Below are 21,163 nucleotides of genomic sequence, written 5' to 3'. Positions count from 1 at the left end.
ACATATTTTATTTATCTTCAACTGACCGTCAACAGTTCATTTTTTTTTTTGCATGATTGAGAGCCAACTTGACAAGATCTGAAACTATTGCAAGATTTCAGGTGGGTGGGATTCCAAGAAAATTTCACTGCTTAGTGCCATCGGAAACAAGGATGACTTCCATTCTAAAGTATTTGAAATTTACTCGAAAAGGATACCATTCACATGTCCAAGATGATGACACACCAAACCTATATGATGTATAGTGGTCCTGAAAAGCCTGACATAATAATGATAATAATTATGGTGGCTACTTACACGTACATAGCACACAGGTCTACTCTTCGGTGATCATGGCGCTTTAAAAAAAGGCCCTGCTATTATTTTTTTATATACACATGTAATCCTATCATTATTTAGAGGTACTGTAAACAAGACCATAGATTTTGAACCATGGATCACTAAAATCTGACCATTTTGCTCACAAATTTTGTCAGTTTAGGGTCATAATACTCCTCCTTATTGGTCAAAGTGTGGAATATTTCATTGGATGCCCATTGTGGTAACAGTTTCAACATCATTGGAAGAAGAGTCACATTGCCCTGGAAAAAAAGTTGTATTCTGAAATTATTCCAGCATGGATCTCACTTCATTTCAATCATTAAAACATTGTAATCTGAATGAATTACAAATACACGCAGGTGGCTCTCCTCAAAATCTCATCTTTCAGCAAGATTGATGTACCAGTTCTAACTAATCTCTGACAGATTCTAATACCACAACTTTTATCCTACATCATGCCCAGTTTCAATGAACTCCAAAAATGAAGCAGCATACCAGAGTCATGACTGAGGAGTTTCCTCAAAATCTATCCTTGGGAGGAGATATCATATAATAACCCCTGGCGTTCAGGGTCATGTGTCACATGGATAGGAAGATAGTGAGGTCACTGACCTCATCCTTTATGGACTCCAGCCAAGCTCTCTTTATATTTATAGGGTATCCCTCCAAGGAGATACTGTAGATGCATAAAGTGACAGGCTTAATTTGCATTAATTCAACAAAATTTTGCTCTTTTTTATCTGTTTTTATTATTTTTTATGAGAACATATCCTCATGCATGAGTAATAATGAGTAGAAGAAAGTCTTGAAAATAAAAAGTGTAAAACATCATGTGTGTATTATAGGTATGACCTATTAAACTGCAAATCGTCAATTTAAACGAACTAAATGAATTACATGTAGACTAAATATGGATATCAAAAGAACTGGTTTCAGAAGAAACAGAAAGAGCTAGATGGAATCGGGCACATAGGAAATACACAAATGGGACTGGAAATGGCATATCAAAGATTTGTTACTGATCAGGTCTAGCATATCCTGGAAAGTGAAGTACCTCCTATCTTGCATATCATTTTTTAAGTCAATATTATGGTCTGATCTTCTTCTTATCTTGCTAATGTTTGATTAAAATTGGTGTCACATACCAAAACCTCTCATCCTTCAAACAAACCACCCAGGTATTACTAGTGAGTGTGTTCAGGATTGTTTTCTTGTGTCCCAAACAAACAGATAAGATGTTGGCAAATATGCACAGCTAAAGATAGAAGACATTTGCCTTTGAGGGTGTAGGCTACACGTTCGCTAATGGCTGGAAAGAACTTTGTCATAATTTGAGGAGTTTGAGCTTAATGAATCCACACCACCAAGTCCTTCTAATGAGCATTTCTTAATAATGATCATGAAACACAATATTTCATTTTTAAAATATAGGGCTTTAGGCCAATTTTTTAAAGCAGCATCAGAATACAGGCTAAGAAAATGTATAGCCTAAGCATTAAAAATAATCTAGGTTTAGATCTTCTAAATAGCCTGACAAGCACAGAAGCCCTACTTAATCAAGTCTCAATCTTGTCAATACTTATAGAATATTGAGGTGCATCAGACTAACTTAATTTAAGGAGGTAATTTTGATGAGAGTTTAATATGAGATAGTACTCAAAATCATTACAGATCTACATGTATGGTAAGTTCCCCCAAGTCTGCGCAGCCCCCCCCCCCCCCCCTTGTCTGCGCACAGGTGCATCTTTGCGATTCTAGTAAAAAAAGATACGCAACAATCACAAATTTTACACATATGCAATAGTACATACAGGCCTAGTGGTAAGAAGAATAAAGCTATGAAGTCTGTTTTTTCTGAATTAAATTGCTTTCCAATCAAATTAAAGTTGAATTCAGAAGCTTACATCCAGATTTCTACCTTAAAATCTATAGATACATTTAGGATTAGATTGTATTTCTACTTCCATGTTTAGGTAACCAAAGTACCAATGTCCTCCCCATTCAGCCCCGATTCAAAAGGTTTAATTACATCTCAACCTTGTTAATATTGATTTGTTCTCATGATTCAAAGATAAAAAAAAATTGCATAAAATTTAGTGCTTTCTTCATCAAAGAGATGGTCATCTAACAACCTTTGTTCTTGGCTATTAAATATTGATCTTTGGATGAATACAACGACCTTGAATGTTACTACTTATTGAATGCCCACAGGGAGGTGGAATTGTTGCACTATTTTAACACAGATCTTCAGTGTTTGCTTCCTTAATTCAAGACACACATTCAAGCACAAAGCATAGGCTACATGGAGGCCTACAGTTTAACCCATTGGAGACTTAATTTCTCTATAACACTCATATTCCATAGACTCCATCCAGCCAACAATGCGGTTCAGTCAGGTAGAAAATTATATTTATAAAGTCTTCCCTCAAATTCAGAATATATGTAAACAATTCTTCCTGTTTTTCATTGTACTAATACAAACAGTTCCATCTAGACAGCAATTAATTTTGATACCAAAAATGTTTAATACATATTTACAAGCCTAACCTTCAATACAGTAAGGCTGACTACCAGTGCCAGCAAATGTAACAGGTCACAACGTTTAATAATTAATTAAATAGAAAAATAGAGAGAGAGATCTGACATTCAAGCAGCTTTGTCTACTCCTGTCCATGGTCTATTACACATTGTACCATACACAGCCCTGCAGTACAGAAGCACGCCTTATTTTTTTTTGGGGGGGGGAGTCTATAAAACAATCATGAAAACTAAAATATCAAAGAGAAAAATCTACAAGCAAAGGTCATCTGGAAAGTTCTTCACATGGTCATTTGGTCAAATCATATTAGACTGAACATAAAAATTAAAGGTCTTAAAAACACTATCAAAGAATTAAAATAAAATGCAAATTTTGCCCATGCGTACATTTTACGGATACCCTCTAAAACATACCCCATTGCAATGTGTGAACTCGTCCTTCAAAAGTTGATTCCTATTGGGGTTTATAGGCTTGAATGGTGTGAACAACAGAAATCGTTAAATTTATTGATTTCGATATTATAATAAGAGCATCATTCTTTGGGCAACAGCTGCAAAGTGCAAACCTCCAGGTCTCAGCTAACCTGTACTCTGCCTTTCCTTCAACAATCAACCAGAAAGGCAAATTGGTTCAGTGGGTGGTTTAGGTGGTAACAAGCTGTATACTGGCACAGGAAGGTCACAGGTTCAATCCCGATTACCGCAGACGAAATTTGATTCTTTCCTCCTGATAATGTTTTCTTTTTAATGAAATCTTCATAGTATAGCCTACTCCATTAAATCTTTACAACTTTCTCCTGGCCAACTTTGAAATATCAAGGATTAAAAAGGGATTGAGATAAATTTTCACACCATAAATTTGGTCAAAGACTATGGCCAACAGGCTACACTGTACATGTACAAGGTACCATGAATTAACAAAAAGATAGTGATATTATTATCAGGAAACACTACATGTATCTTGATTCTTGATATCACACAAAAGTTATCCACCCCCGGCCGAATAAACCGACTCTTTGTGGTACAAAACAGCCAAAACTGAATACCACTGATCACATCATAGTCATTTACAATTCACTCAACACAAAATTGAATTCAAAATTGAATCATGTTCATAATCTCCTTATATCTACTTGAAATGCCATACATTCATAGTTGCACTATCAAAGAGCAATTTTCTGTCAAATTATGAGGTGAAATCTGACATCAACTGCTGTTTCTAGATATCAGCCCCGGCAATGAATTCTATGGTACTTGACAATGACATCCCCTAGCTTCCAGGGAATTATTTTGCTGAGCAGACTCAACCTCAATCTCAAGTTTGCAATACAGCTCAGCCATGGGTGCCATGTTAATATGAGATGAAAAGACTTACGTCTGGAATTCCACAGGGATATGTGGATAAATCTGTACACTATAAAAATTGCCATGCCATCATTCTGCAAAAGATAAAGGGCCCGAAATCACATTCTAAATTTCACTAACATTACTGTTCATTTTTTTTTAACAAAAAATACAAAAGAATTATAATCATCTGTTTTTCTGTGTTGCTATTTCCAGTCACGAAACATTGAAAATTTCATTTTTTTTCTCATCACCTTTTTAAATGTAGTTCTTTTTCTTCAGTGGCAAAGTATTACATCATATAACTGTGCATACTTATTTGTCCATTTCTTGGATTGAGATCGCAGTCTATGAATTTTAATGGAAATGCATAAAGGTCGACAAGTGAGGACCAAAATTCAATACTGCACATGTACATGTAGCTTCCCTTATCCCTCATTTCATATAATGGTTTATTCCTCAATAGAATTCAAACAATCTGAAATTTCCATCTAAATGGAAATTGAACTTTCTCTTCATGGTTCATGCTACTTGTAGATATCATTAATATGGAAGAAATTTCACCAATCATATAGCTAGTAATATCTTTACATTTTTCATCAGTCTTCAGCTTCAAGCGGAATGTCAGAACAAATTTGTTGTCAAATAATCATTCAAGGATCAAAGATTAACGTGATATCAGTAAACACTTTGAAGTTCAATTGATAAGACAAATTAGTAATCAATTAACGCTGCAATTTGTTCATTATGCATTTACAAAATGTTAGTGAACCCCATCAAACATGAACATACACTGGAAGTGTTAAAGTTCTGTCATGTTTTAGATTGCAAACTGTGAAATCATGTGATAACATATTACATTCAATAAAGTTTGTTTCTCTGGGCTCACAGAACAATGTAATGTTGTCTAAATTCAACATGGAGGATTGCATTTTGTGGTGGGGTTCACTAATACCCCTTTCATAAACCCAATTATGCGGCTAATAGCAGCATAATTTGGTCGGAAAATTGGAGGAGGACCAGAGTTATCCGCATTATTTTGATGCTGCTATTATCCGCATAATCATTCAATTCAATTCAATTCAATCTTTATTTCGCAAAATAGGATAAAAATACAAAGAAACATCAAATAATGTGATTAGATAATATAATACATTGCGTGGCTTTCCATGAAGGTTATCAGAAACCTGTAAGGCTGGATCGCCAAAACATAGTAAAAAGACAACAATATTAATGAAAAAGAAAAACCAGAATATCATATCATTGTAGTGAATACAATGTAGGAAAAGGGACAGAGAAAACAACAAAAAATACAAAAAGACACGAATCAAAGGGGGGGGTAGATAGGGTACAAGTAGTGCATTGATATCAACTGCGAAAATTAATAATCATCGGGACAAGATTTTGAGTTTATGAACGCATTTCCAAATAATGCGGATAATTGCTATGGTGCAGTCACAAGGTCACCCTTTTCCAACACAACCGCGTCGGAGGGGGCGTGTCCAGTTGTCATGACGATTATCCGCCTTTTTCAGGACGGGCGCTCGTAAAAATAATGCGGCTTATTTTCGGAGTTTGTGAACACAATTTTTATTGAATTATCCGCATTACTCTTAGGCGGCTAATTGGAGGATAGGTTTATGAAAAGGGTATAAGTTTTGAGCTCAACTGTCACAATTTCATTTTTATGTTCTCTCCTCCTAAGTACTGTAGTTTGATTAACCTGGTGCATATAAAGGGTTTATACACTTATTAACAGATGAAATCAATTATTGAAATCTTGAAATTGAATTAGTAAATCATCCCTTCCACCCCCCCCCCCCCAACATATAAATAATTTTCACTAAAACGTGGTCCTACATGTAGAGTCTAGACGATAGACCATCCAGCTCTACACAATTTCATTCAGATTGCCTAGGCATGACAGGACTTAGTACTTTATCGGTCAATAGACTACAATCTCTTGCTATTTGCATTGGCTTCGCTTCTCTTTTCATTACGAGCAAATCCCTTTGCCCCTTTCCTTTATTCATCTCTATTCTTCACTATCCACGTAACATTCCTTCCACTGACACTTACAACTGATATCAACTATACAGGCCTCGAGCAAATTAGCTACACCCAAAGTGCCGAAAAAAAAATCCCAGGTTATCGACCAGGGTACTGTAAATTAAGCATGGACTTTGGAAGAGATAAGTATTCAGAAAACTTGCAAATTCCATTACAAATTTGTGTTATTTGGAGTCGAATTTGGATCTTGAATCTTTTGTTTGCATACGCATCGTGAGGCCACTTCATTTCCTTCCGCTCATACTTACTGTGAAGGGCCTGCACTGTAATGAGAGTAAAAAGATAGACCTATATGATTCACAGTTGGGATACAATACATCACTTGTAAATATTGACTTGGCTTAACTCCAATAGGAAAGGAAAGAACCTGTATTACCTATAAGGCTATAGAAAAAAAAATATGAGACAAAAAGAACAAGCTAGGCCTACAGACAAGAAATGTAAGCCTACCAGTATAGTATCATGGACCTATAATAGGTCCATGATAGTATTGACCAAAATATTCTGACAGTAAAGTCAGTGAAGATTCCAAAATAAAGCCCTATTCCATTCTGTCCAAGTCCAAAGATATGTTCTCAAGTGGAAATAAGTACATAATGTCCACTGATTGAAATATTACATAACAAGCTAAAAAAGGAAGCAAATGAGCTTAAAATTGGCAGGACAGGAATAAGAGGGGATGAAGGAATCAATCCTTGGGGAAAAAAGCACAATATAGATGAATGGACCAATTTTGTTCTGCCCCAGCTAACATGGGTTCACTTGCACTTCAAATAACAATTGCACTTCAGTACATAGGATTTGTCACCAGAATTTCTAGAATTGAGAATGCCAGAGGGAATAATTCTCTGTTCTTGGGACTGGAGGGTTTGGTTGGGAATTTTCATTTGTTAATAATATAGATTTCATGACAATGAATATGAATTCAAATATGAAGTTAACCAGTCAACGTATAAAGATACCTTCCATAAATCATATCATAAGATCCCAAGTACTAATATTTAAATCTTCTACAAGCTAAACATCAATTTCTGCTCAGTATAGGAGACAGAATCATGGATAAAATGGCCTAAACAACCCAATCTCCTTGCAACATTGACGAATTGGGGAGGTAGAGGGGGTTGTGATATATCCCTAATAATAGGTTCTCTCTTTTAATGCAATACCACCACAGGGGCCATGGAAGAAGGGGGCGAGGCTGGTTAGCCCGGGGCTAAGCCCATCTCCCCCTCCCCCTACTTTTTCAATAAACGTGTTCAAAACATAAATATTACCATCTGATTGTGCCATTTTTTGCATGGCCAGCCCTCCCTTCTAAATGATTTTAAAAAATATAATGTACATGGACATTTCATCTACAGAAATTATGCGCTTTGTCTTTGGTGAAAGAAAAAATTCTGTTAAAGAAAATTCAAATTTCTATTCAAGGGCAAGCTAAAATTACTCCCTCTAAAGAGCCAATGGCCCATATTCTGAAGTCGGGTTTAACTTAAACTCAGGCTTAAAGTTGTGGTTTGAGTATGGCAAGCCAATTGTTAGATAAATCACTAACAGTAGAGATATCATACTTCAGCTCATTTGGCTCTCAAATCATTCATAATTGTCCAGGAAGTATAAATAGATCTATAGATGATTGTCTTCACCATGGATAAATCAGGAAAGAGCACAGTAAATATAAGAAAAATACAAATTAGTAAAAATTTTGACACTTTTGGCTTCCCATAATTTTAAACCATGGTCTCAGTTAAACCTGACTTTAGAATACGGGCCAATGAGTTCACATATCTTTGTCTGAATCCAGAGACTACAGAATTCAACCAACTGAACATGCATAATGCCAATGAAGAAAAGATCACAGGGAGCCATTCAGGTTTAACTCAAAATTTGAAGGAATTCCCTTCAGGGTGAAAAATGAAACTACCCTACTGCCCACTTCAATTCCACAAAGGGTTGAACTTCCCCAGCAACTTCCCATGGAGTGCACCCTTCTTACCATCCTCCTCCCCCTCCTCTTACCCCTTGATTACCCCTCCTTGGTCTCCTTCCCATACCCCTCCCGCTCTTTCTGGCAACAATTCCACAAGGGGTGCAATTTTCCATGGAGTTTTATCTTACCATCTCTCCCTCCTCCCCTTACCCGTGCATTACCCCTTGTCAATCTCCTTCCTTCCCCCCTCCCCCTCTTTATCGCTTGATTCCACATACGGAATAGGCCTACATGTTTATACCCATCTTACCATCTCTCCCCCCCCCCCCCACCCCTGTAATAGCCCTTCTGAATCTCCTTTCTCCCCTCCCATCCCGCTGGTCACACAAAGGGTGCAACTACTACCTATCTTACCAACCCTCCGACTCCTCTTATCCATTTACTGCCCCTCCACAATCTCCTTTCCCCTCCATTACTGCAGCTCAAACAAAATTTTGGGGTACACCAAACAATTGCAGAATGTACGCAATGTAATAGGCCTACAAATTACCTTGGAAATAAAATCATGACAGATCTAGGTTTATCTAGAGCTGTCACGACAAAAGGCTGTTAACTGCCAGCCCCAAAACTTTGTAAAAACAAAAAAGAAAGAAATCAGTATCACTTGATATCCTTGTAATGGTAATGATGATGTCCAGATTGTCATGGATATGTGTCAGAATGTTGAACATTAAATCCTTGCTACCAACTGACAGTAGTCGGATCGCAAGAAACAACAAACTCCTTTTGCTCCAAATGACGCCACGGAACATCTGGGTTGGAACGAACCGATGAATGAAATACCTCGGCGGCCCAGTCCCTTTCTGATGAATCTGAGGCGTAGAGAACTTTGACGTCACCCTTCACTCGCCATCATGTATGGTATGTGTGATGTGTAAATACCGAACTGACTTCACATACCATTAACCCCCTTTTATTCCTACCAGGCTTCTTGGTGTTTGGCCGGCCGAGGCTATTTTCCACCTAGAGCACGTTGACAAAGTAAATGTTATTCTAATTTCCTCCAGTTATCCTTTTTGGTTCAACCACAGAAACATATCCCTAGTTCAACAAGAAGGTACATGGTACAAGGTACTCTTCAACCATCTCCCAGGATTAGGTTCTGTTTGGTCTCTGATATTGGCAATATGCAGAATATGACACTCTTTTTAGGAAGGCAAACAGGAAAATGTTAAATATGTTAAGAAATATACAGTGAACAAAACTGAATCATTCAAAATATTTAGTGTAGTTTGTTTAAATAAAGAATGTAAGGAACACCATATGCTCAAGGGCATGCACCTTGTGCATGTGGACCCCCAACAACAAATCCTCCCTCTCCATAACATTCCTTGCATTTACCAACAATCACAAATGTAATGCCTTTTTTCCTCATCTGACCTTGTTTGACCAACACAATCCTACCAAAGTCTGTTGCTTAGCAACCACTCGTGTTTATACTACCAGGCAAATTTCCATCTAACCTTGGTCCCAGTAAACAACATTAAAATAGCTGGTCTGGTATTTGAAACAGTGATCACATGCTCCCATTCTTCAGATAGAAATATTATAAAGGTTCTTTTGTCTGGGTACTGGAGATTGTTCAATATCTATATTGTAGCCTATCCTCACACAACAACCTAATTATCATCCCATAAATATGTTCAAGGGTATTACAAATTACAAGTACTGTAGATTATTCAGCAGACAACTCCATAGAGACTTGCAGAACTTTATGAAAATTATGTTGGTTCATCGATTTTCAGTTCAGTTCAAAATTGTATTGAATTGAGTTGAATTGTAATTTTTGTGAAAATATTTTTATAAGCCTATAATGTATACTTGGCAAAAGTATACAAACTTATTATCAGGAATATACATGTAGGACCAGGGTTTTATCCAGTTTCTATTTTCTCTCTCTGTTCCGGGCTGATAGATGCATGTTGGATCACACTACCCATGACAGCACATCGCAAAGACATAACCAGACAAACTAAAAACCATCAAGGTATAGTATCCTGTTCACACTGACTGGTCGCACTAGACTGCACTCAATCACACTTTCAGTGAATATGAACAGGGCCACTGATTGCAGACTGGACCTGGAAAACCTATGGTTTGCGAGCACAAGGATGACACAGTCATCTGGTCAAAAAATTTGAATTCCACAAATATCTGGAAGTCGGACAAATACTATCTATCCTTCTGAGTAATGACCAGTATCTATTGACCATCCTGGAATGCCAATAACACATGATCATCACACTGTCATCTATTCACAAAAAAAACCCTCTCAATGAACTTCCCTCATCCTCAACTTGTACGGTCTCAGAACACTTTAAAAGGGATGCATCAGCAATTGAGCAAGTTAAACTTCTAAGAATGAAAATGGGAGAACAGATTTGTGTACATGCAAGGAATTTGTAAGCCTTTACATCAGTAAGAAAAAAAAATATGCTACTAATAGTGATACACAAATAGTTTTGGTAAAAATAACATTCTTATAGTTTTAACAAACTTTTTATACATGTAGGTACATGTATTTCACTGCAAAATTTTTAATCTTTAATAAATCTATGCCATTGATGAGTGAACAAAGTATCCATGTACATGTAGGGCTTTTGATCGAGGAATTCGAAAGAAATATCTGGTAGAACTTAGCAATTTATACCTGTTTACCTAAGTTTTTTTTCCTTTAAACAGTATAAAACATGCATAAAGAAGATACCACTTAGTCCCTCCCATAAATTTGAAGTACTGAACAAGAAAACATCATAATCCCTGATATTCAAACAAATTTGAATTAAAATTACTGGTAGTACTGAAAAGACCTCATATTCAATCCATTTTCACACATTTTCATTTTTAATTATTCCTATTTAGTGAAAGAAATACAGCTTTGTTGAGTTCAAATCTGCTGCAGGCAGGCACACAGCAAGACATGCAACCATCCAGCTTGCAGCAAATAATCCTTTGCTATTTGTGGATGCTCGGCTTGTATTTGAACGGGTAATAATGTTTCGCACCATCTGATAGAGTCTTCAAGACCCACGACATGCGCTACTCAATGAAATCCCTGGTACGGTAAAAAAGACCTGGTAATAACTGCTGTTATCCCGAATGCAAGAACTTCAGTACAGATCAACATGCCAAAGTATGCCACACCACTGTAAGGCAAACTCCAAACTTACTGCATACAGTAGCTCATGATTATCAGTGAAATATAGGGCCATTGTTAATTTTCCTGGTCTATAAATGTAATGATACAACACCAAACATTATGTTCATGTCTAGTTCACCTAATTTGAATAAAATAAGGACTACATGAATAGCTTCAATACCAACAGAAGAAAAATAAAGTAGGAGGACCGTCAGAGGAAGCATAGTAGCTCCGTGGAGGAAGTTAGGACAATTCTTTGTCTAGTGGGCCGAGTTCGGAATTGTGTTAACTCCTGGCAGCAACATCAACCGGAGGCAGAGTGTATTCACTCATAACAAAAGCAGCAAATTAATTTTCGGGAGGAGAATGGGGGGTCACAGTGGGGGCATGACAGAGGAATGTATTAACCCCATTCCACATGTCAGGTATCTGGGTAGGGGTGGAGGAGGGCAGGAGGGGGGGCAGGAGTGAGGAGGGGGCAGGCAAGGCGATCGAGAAGAACAAAGCCCAGAGAAAATGAAGACTGTAAGAAAACACAAGGAAAGAGCAGATCGATGGAAAAAATAGAAATCAAATATTGAATACAAAGTAGGGTAATATTGACAATTAGAGACAAGAGCCTTCTACAGAGTGACTTGTGATAAGTTACCGTAAGTAACGGTGTATTAACCGCACCTTTTTCTCGGCGGGATAAAAGCAAAAGTCGGGGGTGCGGTTTATACACGGTGACGGGTCTGAGCCAGCCCGCCGTAACCCCTCCCGTACATGTACGATGTCTGCCAGTTCACAACACATCGAGTGGCCGGGCGTAGCCGCCCAGGCAATGTCGTTTAGAGGGGTATGAGCCGCGGGTAATGGGAAGCGATTATTAAGATCTTAATTAAATGTTGTTCATAACAAACGCACCCACCTTCATGACACTAATTTTGACTTTATTCTCGATTCAAAGTAGTGAATTTCCCTGGCTAATTTAAAAGAGACGCCAAGCATACTCAGTAATATTTTGTCACTGCTGAGCGAGAGTGGAGTGAGCTGAGAGATTGCGTTGTAATGTGGTTATAGTGCGACTTAAGCTGGCGCTATTCAAAGTCCCGTTTCACGCCAGCGCCAGCTTGTTTTTTCCTTCCTGTTTGCTTTTCATAAGATACCATGTAAACCACGCACGAGAGAGAAGGCACGAAGCCGTATAAAACAACTGGAAAAAATGTCAATTTCTTTGTTTCTTGAACCTTCCTGTAATCCCGTATCCAAAATTCATGCTAAGACATCAAATTTCTGAAAGTGATTGTGAGGGCAAGAATTGTGAATGTTTCTTCCTCCTACGCTGGAAAAGACACAGATCATAATTTGATAAGACGTACTGGCATGACTGGTACTGTATCGTAGTTTGCAATGTAATGGCAGTGCTGTGTGTGTGTGTACACTGTGAGGTGAGTGAGTGTGTAAGATGCCAATATTGGCGGGACCGTTCTTTCTAACATTTGTAGATAAATTGATCAAGAACAGCAGATTACTGCTTACCTGTAACCTCTTTGGATACTTTGAAATCTTAAAACTTAGATTTTGTTTCTTCATACCTCAAATATGCATGTTAATGTGAGAATTTTTTTTTTTTTTTTTTTTTTTTAGTCCAAAGTTGGGGGTGCGGTTAATACACGGGTGCGGTTAATACACCGTTACTTACGGTACACATAGGCCTACATCAGTAGACAAAAATGACCAGGTATTCAGAATTGTTTTTTAACACCAGGTACTTTCACACCTGTCCCATCACAAAACTTACTTGTATCTGACTTTTATGGAAGGAAAATACTGCCCTAAGTTTACACAATTATGATAAATTTCAAAGGGTTTCCTTGAAGCATGGACCTACAGTCCATGCTTGAAGGTAGCAGAGATTATACTCGTGTGAAAGCAGATTATGTGATTTTTTCAAGGTAAAGATAAGATCTAAAAAAAATGTGAGAGATTCACTAAATATTTAGGAATGCACGTCTTGTTGCAGCCTCATATTCAAAATATTCATACCCTTTTTGCAGGTGGTAAATGTTGAAAACTTTCTTGTTATTTCACCTTTTTTTCTGATTGGGCGGGTATAAAAGCATCTACTTCATCACAGCAGGTTATTCAAAGAGTTATTAGGGAAGGGTGGGTGAGAGGTACCAACAAAGAATTATAAAGTGAGAAATAACAGGGAACACTTTTGCTAAAAAGAAGATACAGTAATGTTTCAAAAGTTCAGTAAATTCATTATTACTTTAGGGGAACTTTGCCAGAGGGTAAAATAGCATAAAATTACATGCCGACTTGGATTGTGCAGGAAAATAGATTGAAAAAAAAAAGAGATGGGAGAGGAAGATTTTGTTGCCCTTCTCTCTTTATTCTTCTCTGTCTCTCCAAGTCCTTCAAATTATAGGTAAAGCCACTTCAATATCTTCTAATCATAATCCGTTTCCTTCACTAAATTAATGCTTGTTTGCCGTACGCCTGCACACAAGCATGCTCTCATTTCTGTTTTTCCTACACATGCATGAACAATTTGGCAGCTCAATACGACTGTGATATTATTTATTTCTTTTCTATCCAATATGAATTCACTTAGTGCAAACAAGATGTATTGGTGGAATCCAGTCCAGTCTAATACATCTGTCTGCTGGTAATAAACATACTCCTCTCTCAGAAGAGAGTATCACTAACGTATTCGGCATCATTTACAGAAACTTGTCTCAGTCATTTCATACATGTCGGCCTACATCTGGCATGAGATACATGTGTGAAGTATTTGCCGGTCACGTTTGAGGCTGGCAGGTTGGTCGAGGTGCATTTAAAGGGAAATTTCACCCTGACATAATGTAAAGTTGGTTTCAATAAAAGAAAAAAAAAGCAAGATACTTAGACGTTTACACAAAATCTGTCAAAGAATAACCAATTCAGATCTTTGTTTATTTTTATTTTGTGACATCACAAGAGCATTGGAATGAGGTGAAAATATAAGGATAAATCTTTGTATACTTGTACATGTAGAACATTTCATGTGTATATTTTATGTACAACCACTAAATCTGAAGTGCCTTTATAAATTTCAGATATTACAACATGCAGAGGGCACTAAATGTGATCACCGAATAATCCATTTTAATCAATAATCCAAAAACCAAAGTTTTGACACAAAATTTGCTTTTCGAGGACAGTTAATAATGGAATTAGACACAAAAATCTGGGATAAAAGAAACCTATTCCCTCCCATTACATCCCTCATTACACACACTAATAACTTTAACATCCTTATCATTACCCCCAACTGAAATCAATATCTGCCCATTTCTAAAAGGCCCTCGATATCTCAGCCAGCTGCAGAATAGGACCCAAAATCCCTTGAAGATGCTCACAAAGACTAGATTGGATCAGAGCATACAAGAGGTCATTAGTAGCCTCACACTTCTCCTTAATGCCCATTGCATTTGATTAACTTTTATTATGAATGGTGCAACACTGACTGTCAAATTGGTCATGAATTTTTAATCCAGTTGTCAAAGGGGGCTAAGATTGCCTTATTTACCCCCGCAACAATAGAGTGTCCCAAACAAGATTAAACTGATCAATAGGATCACACCCAACACCTCCCCCCACCCACACCCCCTTCCTCTCCTTCAATGGGCATTGCAGGCAGTCTGAATACATGGTGTCTTCCTTTGGTTCAGCATGCAGTTTACTTTCACAGGGAGAGTCTAAAAGTATTGTTTTTTTTTCCTCAAAGTTTAGATGAAAGAGATTTATAATATAGTCTATCCACATATTCACGAAGAGTTAGCCAATAACACAATAATTTATTTATTATTTTTGGATGATCAAAGTTTCAAGCCAGTCTGACAGATTTTGTCATTTACATGTACCTCAAAATTGCCTCCTGCACTGAAGTGGAGATGGAGAAAAAAAAATTTCGGGGGGTAATGCTTTTGATATCTACATGTTGGCCTACGCAATATTGCTATTGATACCAAGAAAAACTGATGGGCTGCAATACAGTTCATATAATGTACATCTATGGGATGAATGACTGAAAAATTATTAAATCACATTAACGACATTTTTTATTTATGGGGCTGCAAATAATTCTAAATAAATCAAGAATGCATTGCAAATCATCTTTGACCATGCACACTTGAGTATGTAACACATGAAAATGGCAGTCTAGATTAAATCTATGCCCGAATATATTTTGGGACACCCTATATTAAATCCTGCAATTTTGAAATCCTGGCCAAAACAAAAAATCAAAGAGAAGGCGACGGCTGCAAACGATTTCACGACGGAAGACCCTCGATTCATCAAACGACCCAGGCTTGGAGTCAGATCTCTAAACTCTCCAAATAAACGAAGAGACAGTCTTCCTTGATCATTTGGCCATGATGAAGATATACTATTTGCTTTTATTGTTTTCCATAATGCCGATGTCTTCTCTATGTAAGGCTACTGGAGACATGGGGCTGCGGGGATCCAGGCCTAAAGGCCTGCATTGATGAATGTCATTATTAACTGGGGTAAGTAAACCACTGTCTTTTCTTGGCCTTTACGGGCCACATTTGCCATTTTTCACAAGATGGAGAAACGGAGAGCTTCGGAGAGAGGGGAAAAAAGAGAGAAGCAGTAAAATGGAAAACTGAAATAGAGCAAAACAAAGCTTTTTCTACCCTTCAGAACAATTTACCACTAAATACATGTAGTTATCCTAATCACACATCTGAATATCTCATTGCTGAAAAAAAAGATTATGCAGCATTTTCAAAAGTTTGTTGTTGTTATCTAACTTGCATAAACCTGTAATTTTGGTCATGTGAATCAGGTTTGGGTACCCAATGAAAATATAAATTCAAAAAAAGGTATAACACTTAAAAACTGTTAATAACCTGCATTCACTTATCATGCTAATAGACCGGAAAATCCCCATCAAAAGTGCCGACACAAATAAACCATTTTCTAAGTTTTTATATAATAATCCAATAAACAACGGCTGAGAACTTGAGTGGGTGTTGTTCTTAAAATAGAATTTTCAAAGTTACAATCACTGACAATTCATGCAATGTATGAACATGCAATGTATGAGCTATGAAGGTGTACTTTGAATGGCCACAAAACGGGCAGTCAAACTGGAGCATTTTAGCCAGCATACATGTATGCCGATGAAAGTATCCTAAACTCCTTTTCTCATTTAATCCTATTTCTTGGTATCATCAAGCATTCCATTCAAGAATTGCCTATTGTTAACACCCAAAATAATTAAGAAATCAGATTCTTCATCAAAACATTTTGTGTTGTTAACAAAACTGTACAATTGATTATCGATAAATAGGATTAAATGAGAATACGGCTTGCCATAATTAACATACATTGGCATAAGCTTGCTAAAACCTCCAGGTGTTGCAGCCTCTGAACGTACGATAATCATCATGAATGCTACTCCTCCAGAATATCACTCATATGGCCACGCACTTGCAAACCCTTTTGTCAATTTTACGACCAATTTCCAACAGGCACCATCAAATCTATACACACAGATCATCACCCCAAATAACCCACATTCAAAACATGTTTTCATCTGAAAATCTATCCCATCGCATCATTAAAAGTCCCAAACAAGGTATTTTGTAGGCATGCCGACAAAGGCATAAAAACGGAAAGGCTGCAGGCATCCCATTGCCTGAAAAATGCTTCTACATCCATTAACAATATCTTTGCAAGCTATTGTTATTGTTTTGGTAGTAAGTCACCCATGATAATTCAGTATTGTTGATTTGTGAAGATCAATTTCTGTTCATAAATCTAGTACCATTATCATGGTATCCCTCCATACAAGTGTGAATGTCATGTATAGTGAAATCATACCGCCAATTGCACAGCAATTACCAAGTGCAATACGAGATCAGATTTTGATGATGGGATATAACTGCCTCAGCAAATGTGTTATAGGTACTGATATCTAACCACTTAAAATTTGACGACCAACACATATCAATTTGTCAGGTTGTTAAAACTTCTCATATCACATAATGAAAATGTTGCTTCTGGCCATTAAAGTGCTTCTACATTGCGACCCAAAATCAAATTGTGTATGCCTAGGCCTACAGTGCCAATGCTTTTAAAGTTTAGAATTAGCGAGGTTGTATTATAAACCAATCATCAGAACCTGCTTTAATGCTAAATGCACTTTCTCTACATCCATTAAACAGAATCATGGCATTGCTTCAATTGCAAATCAAAACACAGAGCTACAAGAGTGCAGACTGAATATGTGATCTTTGAACACTTTTATTTATATATTTTTGCTTCTTTAAATATGAAAGGTAAGGAAATTGAAAGAAAACTGACAAGCCCACCCCCCCCCCTTAAAAGAAAAAGGGATTATTGAATATTATTATTATTATTGATATCTTCATTTATCATTGGGTTGACTGACTGTTATTCGAACAATGCCAGTGAAGCTTAACTGAACAAATTATGGAAAGCTTTAATTATCAATACATGTATGTTGTAAAAGAGATGCATGCACCTAGCATTTTAGAGAAAGGATTCTTTGACAAAAAAAAAGAAAGTAGATCATGATATGAGAAGTGGTGAGAGCACTGCATTGTATAATTTGCATGATCTGTGGCCTAATGTATGTAGTCAATTAAAGAGTAATAAAACTCATGAAAAAGAAAGAATATGCATCAGACCGAAAAGATTGTTTTGTGGTGTCTTCATGCTCTATATACCACAAAAGAAGATTAAACTCAGGCTTGTTTCCTGTTTGTTAATCTAGACCATTGTTCAAGATGCTACCCATGATAGAATCTGTGAGTGACATGGGATGCTCAAGTGAGTCCAGGCCCTCTGCCTACAGAATCTAGGGGCCACCTCTTCAAATCCTTGATTTCTCAGACCATGGACCTAGACATAGGCCTACTGGCCCTGCAGCAATAGTACATGTACATGTAGGTCCATAATCTCAGAAAAGTAGTTATCATACTTACTAGGCTTTTATAGGAAATCATTTGCAAACTTTACAAGGGAACAACAACAAACATACCGCATTGCATTTTGTTCTCCAATTTGCATAAACCTTTAATTGTACCTTATCAATCAGTTCTAAGTACCCAATAAAAAATAACAATAAATATTTTTTTAAAGAAATGTATTGCATAACTAGTATCACTTCTGAATGTGTGATCAATTGATCAAGTTATTATTGAAAGTCAATCTATCCTTTCTTTGGCAAGACAATCGATCGGTGACAAACTTGTCTTCTTTATTTGGGACCAATGATACATGTAGCTGAAAGATATGCATTCTTTGAATTCATTTCTGTAACGATCAGTTCACACAGTAACGTAATTTACTGAGAATTATTTTTTTTTTTACAGAGCAAGATCGAGTTCTGTGAATTCATTTCTGTGAAGTTTCCAGTAACAATTTACTGAGCATCAAATAACAATTGTATAATATTAATTTCCACTGCAAATAAAAAAATCAAAATTAAAATACATCTGTATTGTACCATTCAATTCACTATTCTACAGATAGCTGAATTTCTATTGTTTGGGGGGCCTCACTTGTTATTTCACCACTCAGTTCACATGAATACTACCAGCACAATGATATCAATTGGCATTGTTTATTTTTCAAACAAATATGAATGAATGACGCCTGAATTGAAGCACTGTAACTTGGCTCAATAAACAAATCACTGACTTGCGCGCCCATTGTAAAGATCTGTGACTGCTGTTTGAAAACCAAACATGCAAGTGTACATGTATCTCCCGAGATATTTCACAAAATTGTTCTGATTGCTGCACATAGACCTAGATATTCTCTAAATATGAAATTTGAAAACAATTTTAGCTACATTTCTTTTTTTTGGGGGGATGGTCTCCAAATGTTTATCCAGTTTCTTGAGAAAACACAGTTGCAACAAAGTTGAGTATGAAATTCTTAGGAAGCCCTCTAACGTTTTTTCCATCCCATGAACAAAAAAGAAGATTTTTTTTATTTTTTCGCTGAAGATCCATTTACCACCAATTAAAGCTGTTACAAGAAATGAAATCCGATCTCTGGCATATTCTGAAGACATCAGTAGAGATTCGATATCAATAAGCTTTTTATTAGTCTTGATAACACCTATACATTTAGGCCTACTATAAAAGTCAGTAGAGCGTGGGTTTCGGATTCTGGTGACCCGGGTTCGATTCCCAAGTGGTGCGCTAGTGCCCTTTGGTAAGGCATTTATCCTCATTTCCAGGTCCCTCGGAGAGAACCTTAAGCCATTGGTCCCCTGGTTGCTTGCTCACAGGCATTCGTGCTTTCAATAGCAGTCAGGTAAACCTCAGTATAACAAAACTTTATGAATGGCAGGCCTATATAATGTATTTTCCTAAATGATGTTCATACTGTTCAAGAGACTCAAAATGCAATAGAAGTTTTTAAACTCTCCCAAACTAGAGTTGACTGAATGTCTTATGCACTTTAGTAAAAACATCCTTTGTCAATACCAAGGCAAACTAAAGAATCATTCTGTCATTGGTATGCAAGCCTATGGCAAAGCTACATCAACAAAAGATGGGGTAAAATCCCTCACTTTTATCTTCTTTTAGGCGAGCTGCTTTTCGTCCAGTTCTCTGTTTAAAGTTTGCTTAGCGGAAGGGCAGGTTAGCTCAGTAAACTGCATTTATTTGTACATCATGTGATCTGAAGCCAGGCCTTCTATTCAATGTTTAATAAAGATGGCCATATGCAGGACTTCAAGCTGATTTTAAGCAAAGTATAGGACACTTCCCTTAGCCCTGCCCATCGACCAGGCATGTGTACCGACCTGGGTACATTGTAGGTGGTTTTCAATTTGATAACAAAAATACAGTATTCTTCTAAAATACTTAGGCCAGTTCATCTTTGTTCTTTGTCTTTCTTGGTAAAGTATTTTGCTCCAATCTAAGGGTGCGTTTATTCGACACTTTTTTACCCTAGAATCATGATTAGAATCATGATTCAAATCACGATTCTGCAGAATCACGATTGCGTTTAGTCGAAATTGAATATAATCATGATTAGAATCACAAACATGAAACACGAAAAAAGGGGCGTTTGGAAAGACGTTTCTGTAGAATCACGAACGAAAAAGGCCGTATGAACGATATCGTGATTTGAATCATGATTCTATGACGTCATTGTGTTGTGCTTCTTCCGGGTTCGACTCAAAGGCGCGCGCTGTGTTTCGTGCAGGTTAATTTTCGTGTAGCAGTATTGCCAGCATTTAGGAATTATCATTCTGTGTATTGTACCCCCGGGGTTGTACTACGGTAGCGTCATTTGTATATTTCATTGTTTTCATCCATCATTTCTTCAAGTTCCAAAGGCACAAATTGGACTGACGATGAACTCAGGGCTCTGCTTGTGCTTTGGGCTCAGCCTGATGAAGCACAAGCATCCCTTACTGGGATTCACAGAAATAAGACGATCCCTTTCAGCGGCGCTTGCGAGGGAGGGATTTCAACGGAGATGTGGCACCGCCTGTCGAGACAAAATTAACAGAATTCGTGCCCAGTACAGGACCATCATAGACAAGAAAAATCGATCGGGAGATGGGAGGGAGGATGATGACCCCTTCTGGTTCCCGATCAAAAACAATACGAGGTACAATACACGGAATTCTGGAAGTAAAAGATTTATTTTTCGGAAGCCGAGTAAGCGTTGCACTTGCACAAACGATCGCGCGTTAGCTCCGGCGGCAGCAA

The sequence above is a fragment of the Lytechinus variegatus genome, chromosome 4 (genome assembly GCF_018143015.1).
Source record: "Lytechinus variegatus isolate NC3 chromosome 4, Lvar_3.0, whole genome shotgun sequence".
In the NCBI taxonomy this organism is placed as follows: Eukaryota; Metazoa; Echinodermata; class Echinoidea; order Temnopleuroida; family Toxopneustidae; genus Lytechinus; species Lytechinus variegatus.
The sequence above is the reverse complement of the archived record's forward strand: the minus strand, read 5'-3'. Positions refer to the sequence as shown.